We start from the raw sequence: 12990 nt of genomic DNA on the forward strand, positions 1-12990 counted from the left end.
GAAAACAAAGCAAAAAAACTGGAGTAGCAATACTTATATGAGACAAAATAGACTTTTAAAACAAATGCTTTAACAAGAGACAGAAAATGATCCAGTATTTCCACTTCAAGGTATTTATCTGAAGAAATCCAAGAGCTACTTTGAAGGGATGTGAGCATCCACATGTTCATTGCAGCATTGTTACATTGGCCAAGATGTGGAGGTAGCATGGGTGTCTGTTGATGGAAGAATGGATAAATAAGAGGTGGTATATATATACAATAGAATATTGCTCAGCCATTGAAAGAAATGGGTTCTTGCCATCCACCGCAGCATGGATGGACCTGGAGGGAACTATGATGAGTTAAGTGTCAGACAGGTGCAATGAGATTTCACTTATATGTGGAATGTAAAGAAAAAAATAAACTATCAAAACAGAAACTCATAGATACAGAGAACATTTTGATGTTTGCCAGATAGGAAGAGGGTTGGGGATGAGTGGAAAAGGGGAGGAGATTAAGAAGTACAAATTGGGTTACAGAGCGGAGAGAGTGAGGAGGCTGCGTCTGGCTCCCGCTCTCACAGCCATTGCAGAACATTGAGCTCCATAGAGACAGCGCCGGGGCAAGTGCGAGTCGGACGGGTACTGGGCGACTCTGTGCTCGCTGAGGAAAAATAATTAAACATGGGCAAAAGAGATCCTAAGAAGCCGAGAGGCAAAATGTCATCATATGCATTCTTTGTGCAAACTTGCCGGGAGGGGCACAAGAAGAAGCACCCAGATGCTTCAGTCAACTTCTCAGTTTTCTAAGGAGTGCTCAGAGAGGTGGAAGACCATGTCTGCTAAAGAAAAAGGAAAATTTGAAGACATGGCAAAGGCTGACAAGGCCCGTTATGAAAGAGAAATGAAAACTTATATCCCTCCTAAAGGGGAAACAAAAAAGAAGTTCAAGGATCCCAATGCACCCAAGAGGCCTCCTTCGGCCTTTTTCTTGTTTTGTTCTGAGTATCGCCCAAAAATCAAAGGAAAGCATCCCGGCCTGTCCATTGGTGATGTTGCAAAGAAACTGGGAGAGATGTAGAATAACACTGTTGCAGATGACAAGCAGCCTTATAAGAAGAAGGCTGTTAAGCTGAAGGAAAAGTACGAAAAGGATATTGCTGCATACCGAGATAAAGGAAAGCCTGATGCGGCAAAAAAGGGAGTTGTCAAGGCTGAAAAGAGCAAGAAAAAGAAGGAAGAGGAGAAGGACGAGGAGGATGAAGAGGATGAGGAGGAGGAGGAGGAGGATGAAGAAGATGAAGAAGAAGATGATGATGATAAATAAGTTGGTTCTAGCGAAGTTTTTTTTCTTCTCTATAAAGCATTTAACCCCCCTGTACACAACTCACTCCTTTTAAAGAAAAAAATTGAAATGTAAGGCTGTGTAAGATTTGTTTTTAAACAGTACAGTGTCTTTTTTTGTATAGTTAACACACTACCAAATGTGTCTTTACATAGCACTGTCCTGGTGGTATTTTCAATAGCCACTAACCTTCACTGTTACAGTATGGGGGTTGTAAATTGGCATGGAAATTTAAAGCCGGTCCTTGTTGGGGCACAGCACAAATTAGTTATATATGGGGATGGTAGTTTTTTCATCTTCAGTTGTCTCTGATGCAGCTTATACAAAATAATTCTTGTTCTGTTAACTGAATACCAGTCTGTAATTGCAAAAAAAATTGCAGCTGTAAGCCCTGGACGAGATGGCTTTACAGGTGAATTTTTCAAAACGTTCAAAAAAGAATTATCAGCTATTCTCCTCAAGCTCTTCCAAAAAATCCAGAAGGAAGGAAGACTCCCAAACACTTTTTACGAAGCCACTATCACCCTGATCCCAAAAGCAGACAAAGACACCACAAAAAAAGAAAACTACAGGCCAATATCTCTAATGAACATACATGCAAAAATTCTCAACAAAATATTAGCGAACAGAATTCAGCAATACATTAAAAAGATCATACACCATGATCAAGTGGGATTCATCCCTGGTATGTAGGGGTGGATCAACATCCGCAAATCAATTAATGTGATACACCAAATTAACAAAATGAAAAATAAAAATCACATGATCATATCAATAGTTGCAGAAAAAGCATTTGATAAAATACAGCAACGTTTTATAATAAAAACCCTTAAGAAAGTGGAAATAGAGAGATCATATCTTAACATAATAAAGGCCATATATGACAAACCCACATCTAACATCATACTCAATGGGAAAAAGGTAAAACCATTCCCCCTAAGATCAGGAACAAGACAAGGTTGCCCACTTTCTCCACTTCTATTCAACATAGTGCTGGAAGTTCTAGCCACAGCAATCAGACAAGAGAAAGAAACAAAAGGCATCCAAATTGGTAAGGAGGAAATAAAATTATCACTACATGCAGATGATATGATACTATATAGAGAGAACCCTAAAGACTCCACCAAGAAACTATTAGAAATGATAGATGAATTTAGTAAAGTAGCGGAATATAAAATTAATATTCGGAAATCAGTTGCTTTGTATACACCAATGATAAAGTATCAGAAGGAGAAATTAAAAAAACAATTCCATTTACAATTGCGCCAAAGACTATAAAATATCTGGGAATAAATCTAACCAAAGATGTAAAAGATCTGTACTCAGAAAATTATACGACACTGAAGAAAAAAATGAAAAAAGACATAAATAGATGGAAACACATTCCATGTTCATGGATACGAAGAATTAATATAATTAAAATGTCCATACTGCCTAAGGCAATATACATATTCAACGCAATTCCTATCAAACTACCAACGACGTTTTTCACAGAAATACAACATATAATCCTGAAGTTTATATAAAACCATAAAAGACCCCAGATAGCCTCAGCAATCTTGAGAAATAAGAACAAACTGGGAGGTATAACGATACCTGATTTCAAACTATACTACAAGGCTACAGTAATCAAAACAGCATGGTACTGGCATAAAAAATAGACACATAGATCAATGGAACAGAATGGAGAGTCCAGAAGTAAATCCATGCCTATATGCCCATCTAATCTACAACAATGGAAGCAAGAATGTACGATGGGGTAAAGACAGTCTGTTCAATAAGTGCTGTTGGGAAACCTGGACAGACACATGCAAGAAAATGAAGCTGGACCACCTCCTTACACCATATACAAAAATAAATTCGAAATGCCTTAACGACTTAAATGTAAGATCAGAAACCATAAAATATCTAGAAGAAAATATAGGAAGAAACTTCATGGACATTACCCGGAGTAAGATTTTCACTGATATATCCCCTCGCGCGAGTGAAGTAAGAGAAAAAATAAACAAGTGGGGGAATTTTCTAGAGAAAAAAATGGCGGCGTGAGGTGAGCCTCTGTAATGCTCCCCTGGAATTTACAATGAATCGGACAACAATAACTCCACAAAGGACTCCCTGCACAACAGACAGGCAAGACGAAGAGGCCCACTACTGAATTCACCTCCAGGTGGGTGAATCGCACGAGCAGGGGAGGAGGGAGAGGAGAAGTGCGGAGACAGAGCCGCGCAGGCGCAGGACACAGACCTAGCTCAGTGCTCAGAGCCCGCTGCTCCCGGATCTTCCCCAGCTGCGGGAGAGGGAAGGACTCGGAAAGCTAGGGATCCGCTTACGGCCCACAGGGCTGAGGGGGCAGCATATAGCACGGCTGAACCCAATGCTCGCTCACGGCAGACCTCGGAGCAAAGACTGAGGAAAGAGGGCTGAAATCGGTGGTTTAAGCCCTCACTGCCGAGCGGAGAACGGAAGCCCTAGGCACGGAGACTAGCTGCCCCCTCCCTACCCTCCCAGAGCTCGCCCCGCCCCCACCTGCCCGGTGCTAAAGCCATAAAGTAGCAGTGTCGGATCAAAGGACAGAATATTTGCTGCTCTGAAAACTGTGGACCGCAGACACAGATTCGCAGCTCAACTAGTTCCGGCAAAGGGGAGGGAGCTGTGGAAGCAGGACTGGCTATGGTGGTGGTGGGCGCCATTGCTCTGGGCCACCTCTCACAACCCACTCCGCCCCTGGCCCCCCCTATCTGGGCGGATCCCTGCAGGAGTAAACAGAACTGCTGAAACATACGGGCTCTGAATCTGGTGCAGAAAGAGCTTTGGAACTTCAAAAGCTCTTCGCATACCTATCAACCTGTTGCAGAAGCCACTCCTGTAGATGTCTAGGAAGAGAAATAGTAAATCAGTGATTGCCATGAATAACCAAGGCAACAAGATAGCTCAGAAAGAAAGTGAAAAGTCTCCAGAAAAGAAACTTAGAGATATGGACATTTGTGATTTAAATGACAGAGAATTCAAGATCGCAATTCTGAAAAAACTGAATGAGATGCAAGAAAACACAGAAAGGCAGTTTAATGAACTCAGAAACACAATCAAAGAACACCATGAGCATTTTACAATAGAGATTGAAATCTTCAAAACGAACCAAATAGAATTTCTGGAGATTAAGAACTCAATAGAAGAAATTAACAATAAAATATCCAGCTTAGGTAGTAGAGTTGACCAGATGGAGGAAAGAATCAGTGATATCGAAGATAGGAACCTGGAATTTACACAGAGGAAAGAAGAAAGAGACGTGAGACTTAAAAGAAATGAAAGAACTCTGCAAGAACTTTCTGACTCCATCAGAAAGAGCAATATAAGAATAATGGGCATACCAGAGGAGAAGAAAGAGGGAAGGGAACAGAGAATATATTCAAACAAATCGTCGATGAGAACTTCCCAAACTAGTGGAAAGAACTGGATCCTAGAATCCAAGAAGCAAATAGAACACCTAATTACCTCAATCCCAACAGGCCTTCACCAAGGCACATTGTATTGAAGCTGTCTAAAATCAATGACAAAGAAAGAATCCTCAAGGCAGCCAGGGAAAATAAGACGGTAACATACAAAGGAAAGCCCATTAGATTATCATCAGATTTTTCAGCAGAAACTCTACAAGCTAGGAGGGAATGGAACCAAATATTCAAACTATTGAAAGAGAAAAATTATGAGCCAAGAATAATATATCCAGCAAAGATCTCCTTTAGATATGAAGGAGGAATAAAGACCTTTCCAGACATCCAGAAGCTGAGGGAATTTTCTCATACACGACCTGCACTACAAGAAATACTAAAGGAGGCTATTAGACCACCATCAACAGGGACAACTTGTGGCAACCGAAACATAAAAAGGGGGAGCGTAAAGGCCTGAACTGGAATATGGGAATAGAGAAAGTAAGCGTACTGAAGAAACTGGAATACTCTAAATATCAAACTTTCTTTTACATAAATTCAAGGATAACCACTCAAAAAACATCCAAATCTGAAATATGTACTGTAATAAAAGAAGAAACAGAGGAAAACATCATAGAATACCACCACACAGAAATAACAGACAACAACAAAAAGGCAAAGAAACAATGGAGACACAGCCTTACCAGAAAACTAAAGACAGAATGACAGGAAATCCTCACATATCAATAATCACCCTAAATGTAAATGGACTGAACTCACCAATAAAGAGACACAGAGTAGCAGATTGGATCAAAAAACTGAACCCAACCATATGCTGTCTACAAGAGACACATCTCAGCTACAAGGACAAGCATAGCCTCAAAGTGAAAGGGTGGAAATTGACACTCCAAGCAAATGGTACCCAGAGAAAATCAGGGGTAGCCATAATGATTTCAGATGAAACAGACTTCAGGGTGAAAAACATAACAAGAGACAAAGATGGGCATTTCACAATGGTAAAGGGGACTACACAACAAGAAGACATAACAGTCATCAACATTTTTGCCCCCAATCAGGGAGCACCGAAATATACCAAGCAACTACTAACAGAACTAAAGGGAGAAATTGACCAAAGCACAATTATACTAGGGGACTTAAATACATCATTGACAGCTATGGATAGATCATCCAAACAGAAGATAAATAATGAAATTGCAGCCCTAAATGACACATTAGATGAATTGGACATAATTGACATATATAGAGCACTTCATCCTAAAACATCAGACTATACATTCTTTTCTAGTGTACATGGAACATTCTCAAGGATAGACCATATATTGGGACACAAAATCAGCCTCAGCAAATTTAAGAAGATTGAAATCATACCAAGCATATTCTCTGATCACAAAGCTTTGAAATTGGATATCAACTGCAAAAAGAAAGCAGGAAAAAACACAAATACATGGAGATTAAACAACATACTTTTAAAGAACGACTGGGTCAAAGAAGAAATTAGAGGAGAGCTCAAAAGATACATAAAAACAAATGACAATGAAAATACATTTTACCTAAACTTTTCGCCAAAAACGGCGAAAGCAGTTTTAAGAGTGAAATTTATATCATTACAGGCCTATCTCAAGAAACAAGAAAAATCCCAAATAAATAACCTCATGTTACTCCTCAAAGAACTAGAAAAAGAAGAACAAGCGAAACCCAAGGTCAGCAGAAGAAAGGAAATAACAAAAATCAGAGCAGAACTAAATGAAATAGAGAACAAAAAGACAATAGAAAAAATTAATGTGACAAAGAGCTGGTTCTTTGAAAAGATTAACAAAATCGACAAACCCTTGGCTAGACTCACTAAGATAAAAAGAGAGAAGACACTAATTAACAAAATCAGAAATGAAAAAGGGGAAGTTATCACGGACACCACAGAAATACAAAGGATTATCCAAGAATACTATGAAGGACTATATGCCACCAAATTTAATAACTTAGAAGAAATGGACAAGTTCTTAGAAACATATAGCCTTCCAAGGCTGAACCAAGAAGAAGTGGAAAATCTAAACAGGCCGATCACCAGTAACGAAATTGAATCAGTCATCAAAAACCTTCCCAAAAGCAAAACTCCTGGACCAGATGGCTTCACCAGTGAATTCTACCAAACCTTCAAAGAGGATCTAATACCAATCCTGCTCAAACTCTTCCAAAAAATTGAAGAAGAGTCAGTACTCCCTAACTCATTTTATGAGGCCAACATTACCCTGATACCAAAACCTGGTAAGGACAACACAAAAAAAGAAAACTACAGACCTATATCTCTGATGAATACAGATGCTAAAATCCTAAACAAAATTCTAGCAAATCGAATACAACAATGCATTAAAAAGATTATTCATCACGACCAAGTGGGGTTCATCCCCGGGGCACAAGGATGGTTCAACATTCGCAAATCCATCAATGTGATACATCACATAAACAAAATAAAGGACAAAAACCATATGATTCTATCAATTGATGCAGAAAAAGCATTTGATAAGATACAACATCCATTTATGATTAAAACACTTACTAAAATTGGTATAGAAGGAAAATACCTCAACATAATAAAGGCCATATACGACAAGCCCTCAGCTAACCTCATAATTAATGGTGAAAAGCTGAAGCCCTTTGCTCTACGTTCAGGAACACGACAAGGTTGTCCCCTATCACCTCTGCTTTTCAACATAGTGTTGGAAGTCCTCGCCAGAGCTATCAGGCAAGAGAAAGAAATAAAAGGCATCCAAATTGGGAATGAAGAAGTTAAATTGTCACTCTTTGCAGATGACATGATGCTATACATAGAAAACCCTAAAGACTCCACCAAAAAGCTATTAGAAACAATCAATGAATATAGTAAAGTTGCTGGCTACAAAATCAACGTACAAAAGTCCATTGCTTTCCTATATACCAACAATGAAATCTCAGAAAAAGAGATAGAAAAAACAATTCCTTTTGCAATTGCAGCAAAAAGAATAAAATACCTAGGAATAAACTTAACCAAGGATGTGAAGGATTTATATGCGGAAAACTATAAGACATTTTTGAAAGAAATTGAAGAAGACACAAAGAAATGGAAAGACATTCCGTGCTCATGGATTGGAAGAATCAACATCGTTAAAATGGCCATATTACCCAAAGCCATATACAGATTTAATGCAATCCCCATTAAAATCCCAATGGCATTTTTTAAAGAAATAGAACAAAAAATCATCAGATTTGTTTGGAACCACAAAAGACCCTGAATAGCCAAAGCAATATTAAAAAAAAAGAACAATACTGGAGGTATCACACTCCCTGATTTTTCCTTGTACTACAGGGCTACAATAATCAAAACAGCTTGGTATTGGCGGAAAAACAGACTCATAGACCAATGGAATAGAATTGAGAACCCAGAAATAAAACCACATAAATATGGACAGATAATTTTTGACAAAGAAGCTAAAAACATACAATGGAGAAAAGACAGCCTCTTCAATAAATGGTGCTGGCAGAATTGGATAGCCACGTGCAAAAGAATGAAACTGGACTGCTATCTGTCACCATGTACCAAAATTAATTCAAAATGGATCAAAGACTTAAGCATAAGACCTGACTCAATAAACTGCATTGAAGAAAACATAGGTACTAAACTTATGGACCTTGGGTTCAAAGAGCATTTTATGAATTTGACTCCAAAGGCAATGGAAGTAAAAACTAAAATAAACAAATGGGATTATATGAAACTGAAAAGCTTCTGCACAGCAAAAGAAACTGTTGACAAAATAATGAGGCAACCAACTGAATGGGAGAAGATTTTCGCAAACAGTTCCTCTGATAAGGGGCTAATATCCAAAATATACAAGGAACTCATGAAACTCAACAACAAAAAAACAAACAACCCAATTGAAAAATGGGCAGAGGACCTGAAGAGACATTTCTCCAAAGAGGACTTACAAATGGCAAATAGACATATGAAAAAATGCTCAACATCGCTAATCATCAGAGAAATGCAAATGAAAACCACAATGAGATATCACCTCACCCCAGTCAGAATGGCTTTCATCAACAAAACAAATAGTAACAAGTGTTGGAGAGGCTGTGGAGAAAAAGGAACTCTCATACACTGTTGGTGGGAATGCAGACTGGTGCAGCCGCTATGGAAGGCAGTGTGGAGGTTCCTCAAGAAATTACGAATAGAATTACCATATGACCCAGCAATCGCTCTCCTGGGTATCTACCCCAAAAATATAAAAGCATTTCTCTACAGAGACACGTGTACTCCAATGTTCATTGCAGCTTTGTTTACGGTGGCCAAGACATGGAAACAACCAAAATGTCCTTCGATAGATGAATGGATAAAGAAGTTGTGGTACATATACACAATGGAATACTATTCGGCGTTAAGGAAAGATGATATAGGAGCATTTGTGACAACATGGATGGATCTCGAGAGAATAATGCTAAGTGAAATAAGTCAGACAGAAAAAGCAGAGAACCCTATGATTTCACTGATATGCGGTATATAAACCAAAAAGAACAAGACAAACAAATGAGAAACAAAAACTCATAGACACAGACAATAATTTAGTGGTTACCAGAGGGTAAGGGGGTGGGGGGTGGGTGATGAGGGTAAAGGGGATCAAATATATGGTGATGGAAGGAGAACTGACTCTGGGTGGTGAACACACAATGGGATTTATAGACGATGTAATACAGAATTGTACACCTGAAATCTATGTAAATTTACTAACAATTGTCACCCCAATAAAATTAATTAAAAAAAAAAAAAAAAGAATGGGAGAAATGTTTGACTACAAAAGGGCAACATGAAGCAGTTTTCCTGGGGTGTAGGAGCTATGCTGTACCTTGATTTTAGTGATTGTTACATGACTCCATGCCTTTGTCACCATAAACATTACATGTAAATTTGGTGCATGCAGATGGTTTTTTAAATTGTGGTAGGACAAAAGAAGGAATTGTAAACATGCCCACATTATATTCCGGAAGTACTGCATCTCTTGGCAACATTAGGTTGCATTTATTTTCAACCTGGATTGCTGCTATACTTTCCATACTGCAAAACCTTAGTGGTGTTGATAATTAACTGAGATATCATAAAACTAGGTCTCTGGTCTTTAATTCTGTTCTCCTACATTGAATATATAACACACTCCCATGTCTGGTACAGTACAGCATCCTTTATTTCAACCTATTAGACAAAACACCTTCCATAAAGAGATGCACAGCAGTCTAGAACAGCTCTAAATGCATTCAACTGATTGTGAACAGGTATTATATAAAGAAGTACACACTTTATTTATTAAGAATAAAAGAAGCAGTTCTAGACTCACATAATGATTGGCAATTCTATCTCCTGCATAATAAAATGAGAATATCCGTAAATTCTAGTTGTATTATAAATGCTTAAAATACTTTCTTCTACTGCAATAACACGCAGATGAGACTCTTATGGAGCTTGCTGGTGAAGAATTAAGGCAGGCTTTTTCATGGCCTGAGATAGTTTCAAATAAAAATCTCTTATATTTATACACTATTAAACAAATTTTAAAATGTTTCAGTATCATTTAGTATCACTGGACTCCCCTAACAGAACCCCAAATGTTATGTAGGGTCAGTTTTAGCATCCTTTTGTATAGATGGAAACTGGAGCTATAGGAAGTTATGTGATATGCACAAGATCACATATTTCAGAAGTAATTCAGCTGGGACCAACATTCAGTTCCTGGGACCCTGATGGAATGCTCAGAATATTTTAATATAAATCAGAAGCCAATTTTGAATTCACCACTTCTTGAGGGTTTGTTTCTCTTGTTCTGGGAAGAATAATATACTAGAGAGTATTTTAATCATTCTTGAATGATTAAAGACCTTTCAGTGTTTCAGAGTCCCCAATTCTCTGACCATTGACTTTACCATCATCATCATCATCATCATCATCATCATCATCATCACCACCACCACTGGGGCAAGGTAAGAGTTGGAAGCTCAGAAGTTAAAGCAGAGGTCATGGAGATGGATTCTCTGGCTGGGAGACTTTTTTTTTTTTTAAATTAATTTATTTATTTATTAGTTTCAGGTGTACAAAACAAGGTAATACTTAGACGTTCATCATTTATATCCCTCATACTGTGAACCCCCCTCCCCCCATCCACTATCCCTCCGACCTCAACTGAACCATCACATTATATATATAAAATTATAGTTGGCATTCATTAATGTTTAGCTTCTGATGTACAATGCCATGATCAGGTATCCACAGTATCCCTGAGGTGGTCTCCCAAATAGGACGCATGTCCATCGGATACCCAACAAAATCTTTACAACATTATAGAATACCTTCCCCAAATTAATTTTCAAAAGAAAAACCCTGAGGCCATCTTGTGGTTACCAGCTGCTTCCAAATCCCTTCACCTTTCCCCTTATCCCCAACCCCCTCCCACACACCCATCTAACCACTCTCGGTTTTTTCTCTGCGTCCCCAAAACTGACTCTGATTAGTTCATTCACATAGTCTTTTCTTTAGATTCCATATATAAGTGAGATCATATGGTACTTGTCTTTCTCTTTCTGACTTATTTCACTTAACATAATGTTCTCTAGATCCATCCATGTTGCTGCAAATGATAAGATTTCTTTCTTCTTTATGGCTGCGTAATACTCCATTGTATAAATGTACCACAGCTTCTTAATCCAGTCATCTACCGATGGGCATTTTGGTTGTTTCCATATCTTGGCTATTGTGTAAAGTGCTGCAATAAACATAGGAGTGCATACAGATTTTTGAATTGGAGTTTTGGATTTCTCCGGGTAGATGCCTAGGAGTGGAATTACTGGATCATAGGGTAGTTCCATTTTCAGATTCCTGAGATACCTCCATACTGTTTTCCATAGTGGCTGCACTAATCTGCAGTCCCACCAACAGTGCACTAGCGTTCCCTTTTCTCCACATCCGCGCCAGCATTTGTTGTTTGTTGATTTATTGATAATAGCCATTTTGACTGGAGTGAGGTGGTATCTCATTGTGGTTTTTATTTGCATTTCTCTGATGGTTAGTGAGGTTGAGCATTTCTTCATATGTCTTCTTGCCTTCTGTATGTCCTTTTTAGAGAAATGTCTCCCCAAGTCCTCTGCCCATTTTTTAATTGGGTTGTTTGTTTTTTTGGAGTTGAGTTGAGTAAGTTTTTTATAGATTTGTGATATTAATCCCTTATCAGATATATCATTGGCAAATATCTTTTCCCATAGAGTAGGATCCCTTTTTGTTTTATTGATGGTTTCCTTTGCTGTGAAAAAACTTTTTAGTTTGATGTAATCCCACATGTTTATTTTTTCTCTTACTTCGCTCGCGCGAGGGGATATATCAGTGAAAATCTTACTCCGGGTAATGTCCATGAAGTTTCTTCCTATATTTTCTTCTAGATATTTTATGGTTTCAGATCTTACATTTAAGTCTTTAAGCCATTTTGAATTTGTTTTTGTATATGGTGTAAGGAGGTGGTCCAGCTTCATTTTCTTGCATGTGTCTGTCCAGGTTTCCCAACACCACTTATTGAACAGACTATCTTTACCCCATCGTACATTCTTGCTTCCATTGTCGTAGATTTCTGGCTGGGAGACTTTTTGCTTATCAGGTGATTAGAGGCTCATCGGTCTGCCTCAACCTCCTGGTTTAGAGGCTTTTTTCTTAATTCCAGCCATACCTTGTTCCCTGAACTCGACATTAAGTTCCAGGTTCCTAGTTTTTCCAGAATATTCTTCCTGCAGTCCCCACTCAGTTATTTATTAACAGACCAAAATACCTACCTGGAATATTCTCAGTCCTTGTGCTAGCCCTTGTCCTAATATGCTCAGTTTCACACAGATTATAGTTTTATTGAGGAATTATTGACACACAGAAACATTTTGAACCCCATTATATCTCCAGTGACTATTAGACTGATGGGCATATTATAGAACGGAAATGCAGATTTGTTGAGTAAATAAGTGAATGAACCAATGAAAAATCAATGAAGTATAAAAGGCAGAAAGTTGGTGCTTAAAGGTATTTTGATAATTGCTTGCAGCTAAGGAGAAGGAACTGTTGGCCATGGTCTAAAGAACAGTGAGAAATATTTGTAGATGGTTCAGGTAATTAAAAACAAACAAACGAAACAACCATCTCATGCAGGGTGTCATGTGCGGTCTCTGGTCCTTCT

The 12990-nt window shown here is 38.3% G+C and overlaps 1 pseudogene across 1 annotated transcript; it reads left to right on the forward strand.

Annotated features, from left to right (window-relative positions):
• The first annotated feature begins 664 nt into the window (after positions 1-664).
• LOC308494994 (high mobility group protein B1-like) lies at positions 665-1307 on the forward strand (annotated as a pseudogene). The gene has a single exon. The product of its transcript is annotated as a high mobility group protein B1-like (transcript).
• The last annotated feature ends 11683 nt before the right edge of the window (positions 1308-12990 follow it).

The sequence above is a fragment of the Rhinolophus hipposideros genome (assembly GCF_964194185.1).
Source record: "Rhinolophus hipposideros genome assembly, chromosome: X".
Lineage (NCBI taxonomy): Eukaryota > Metazoa > Chordata > Mammalia > Chiroptera > Rhinolophidae > Rhinolophus > Rhinolophus hipposideros.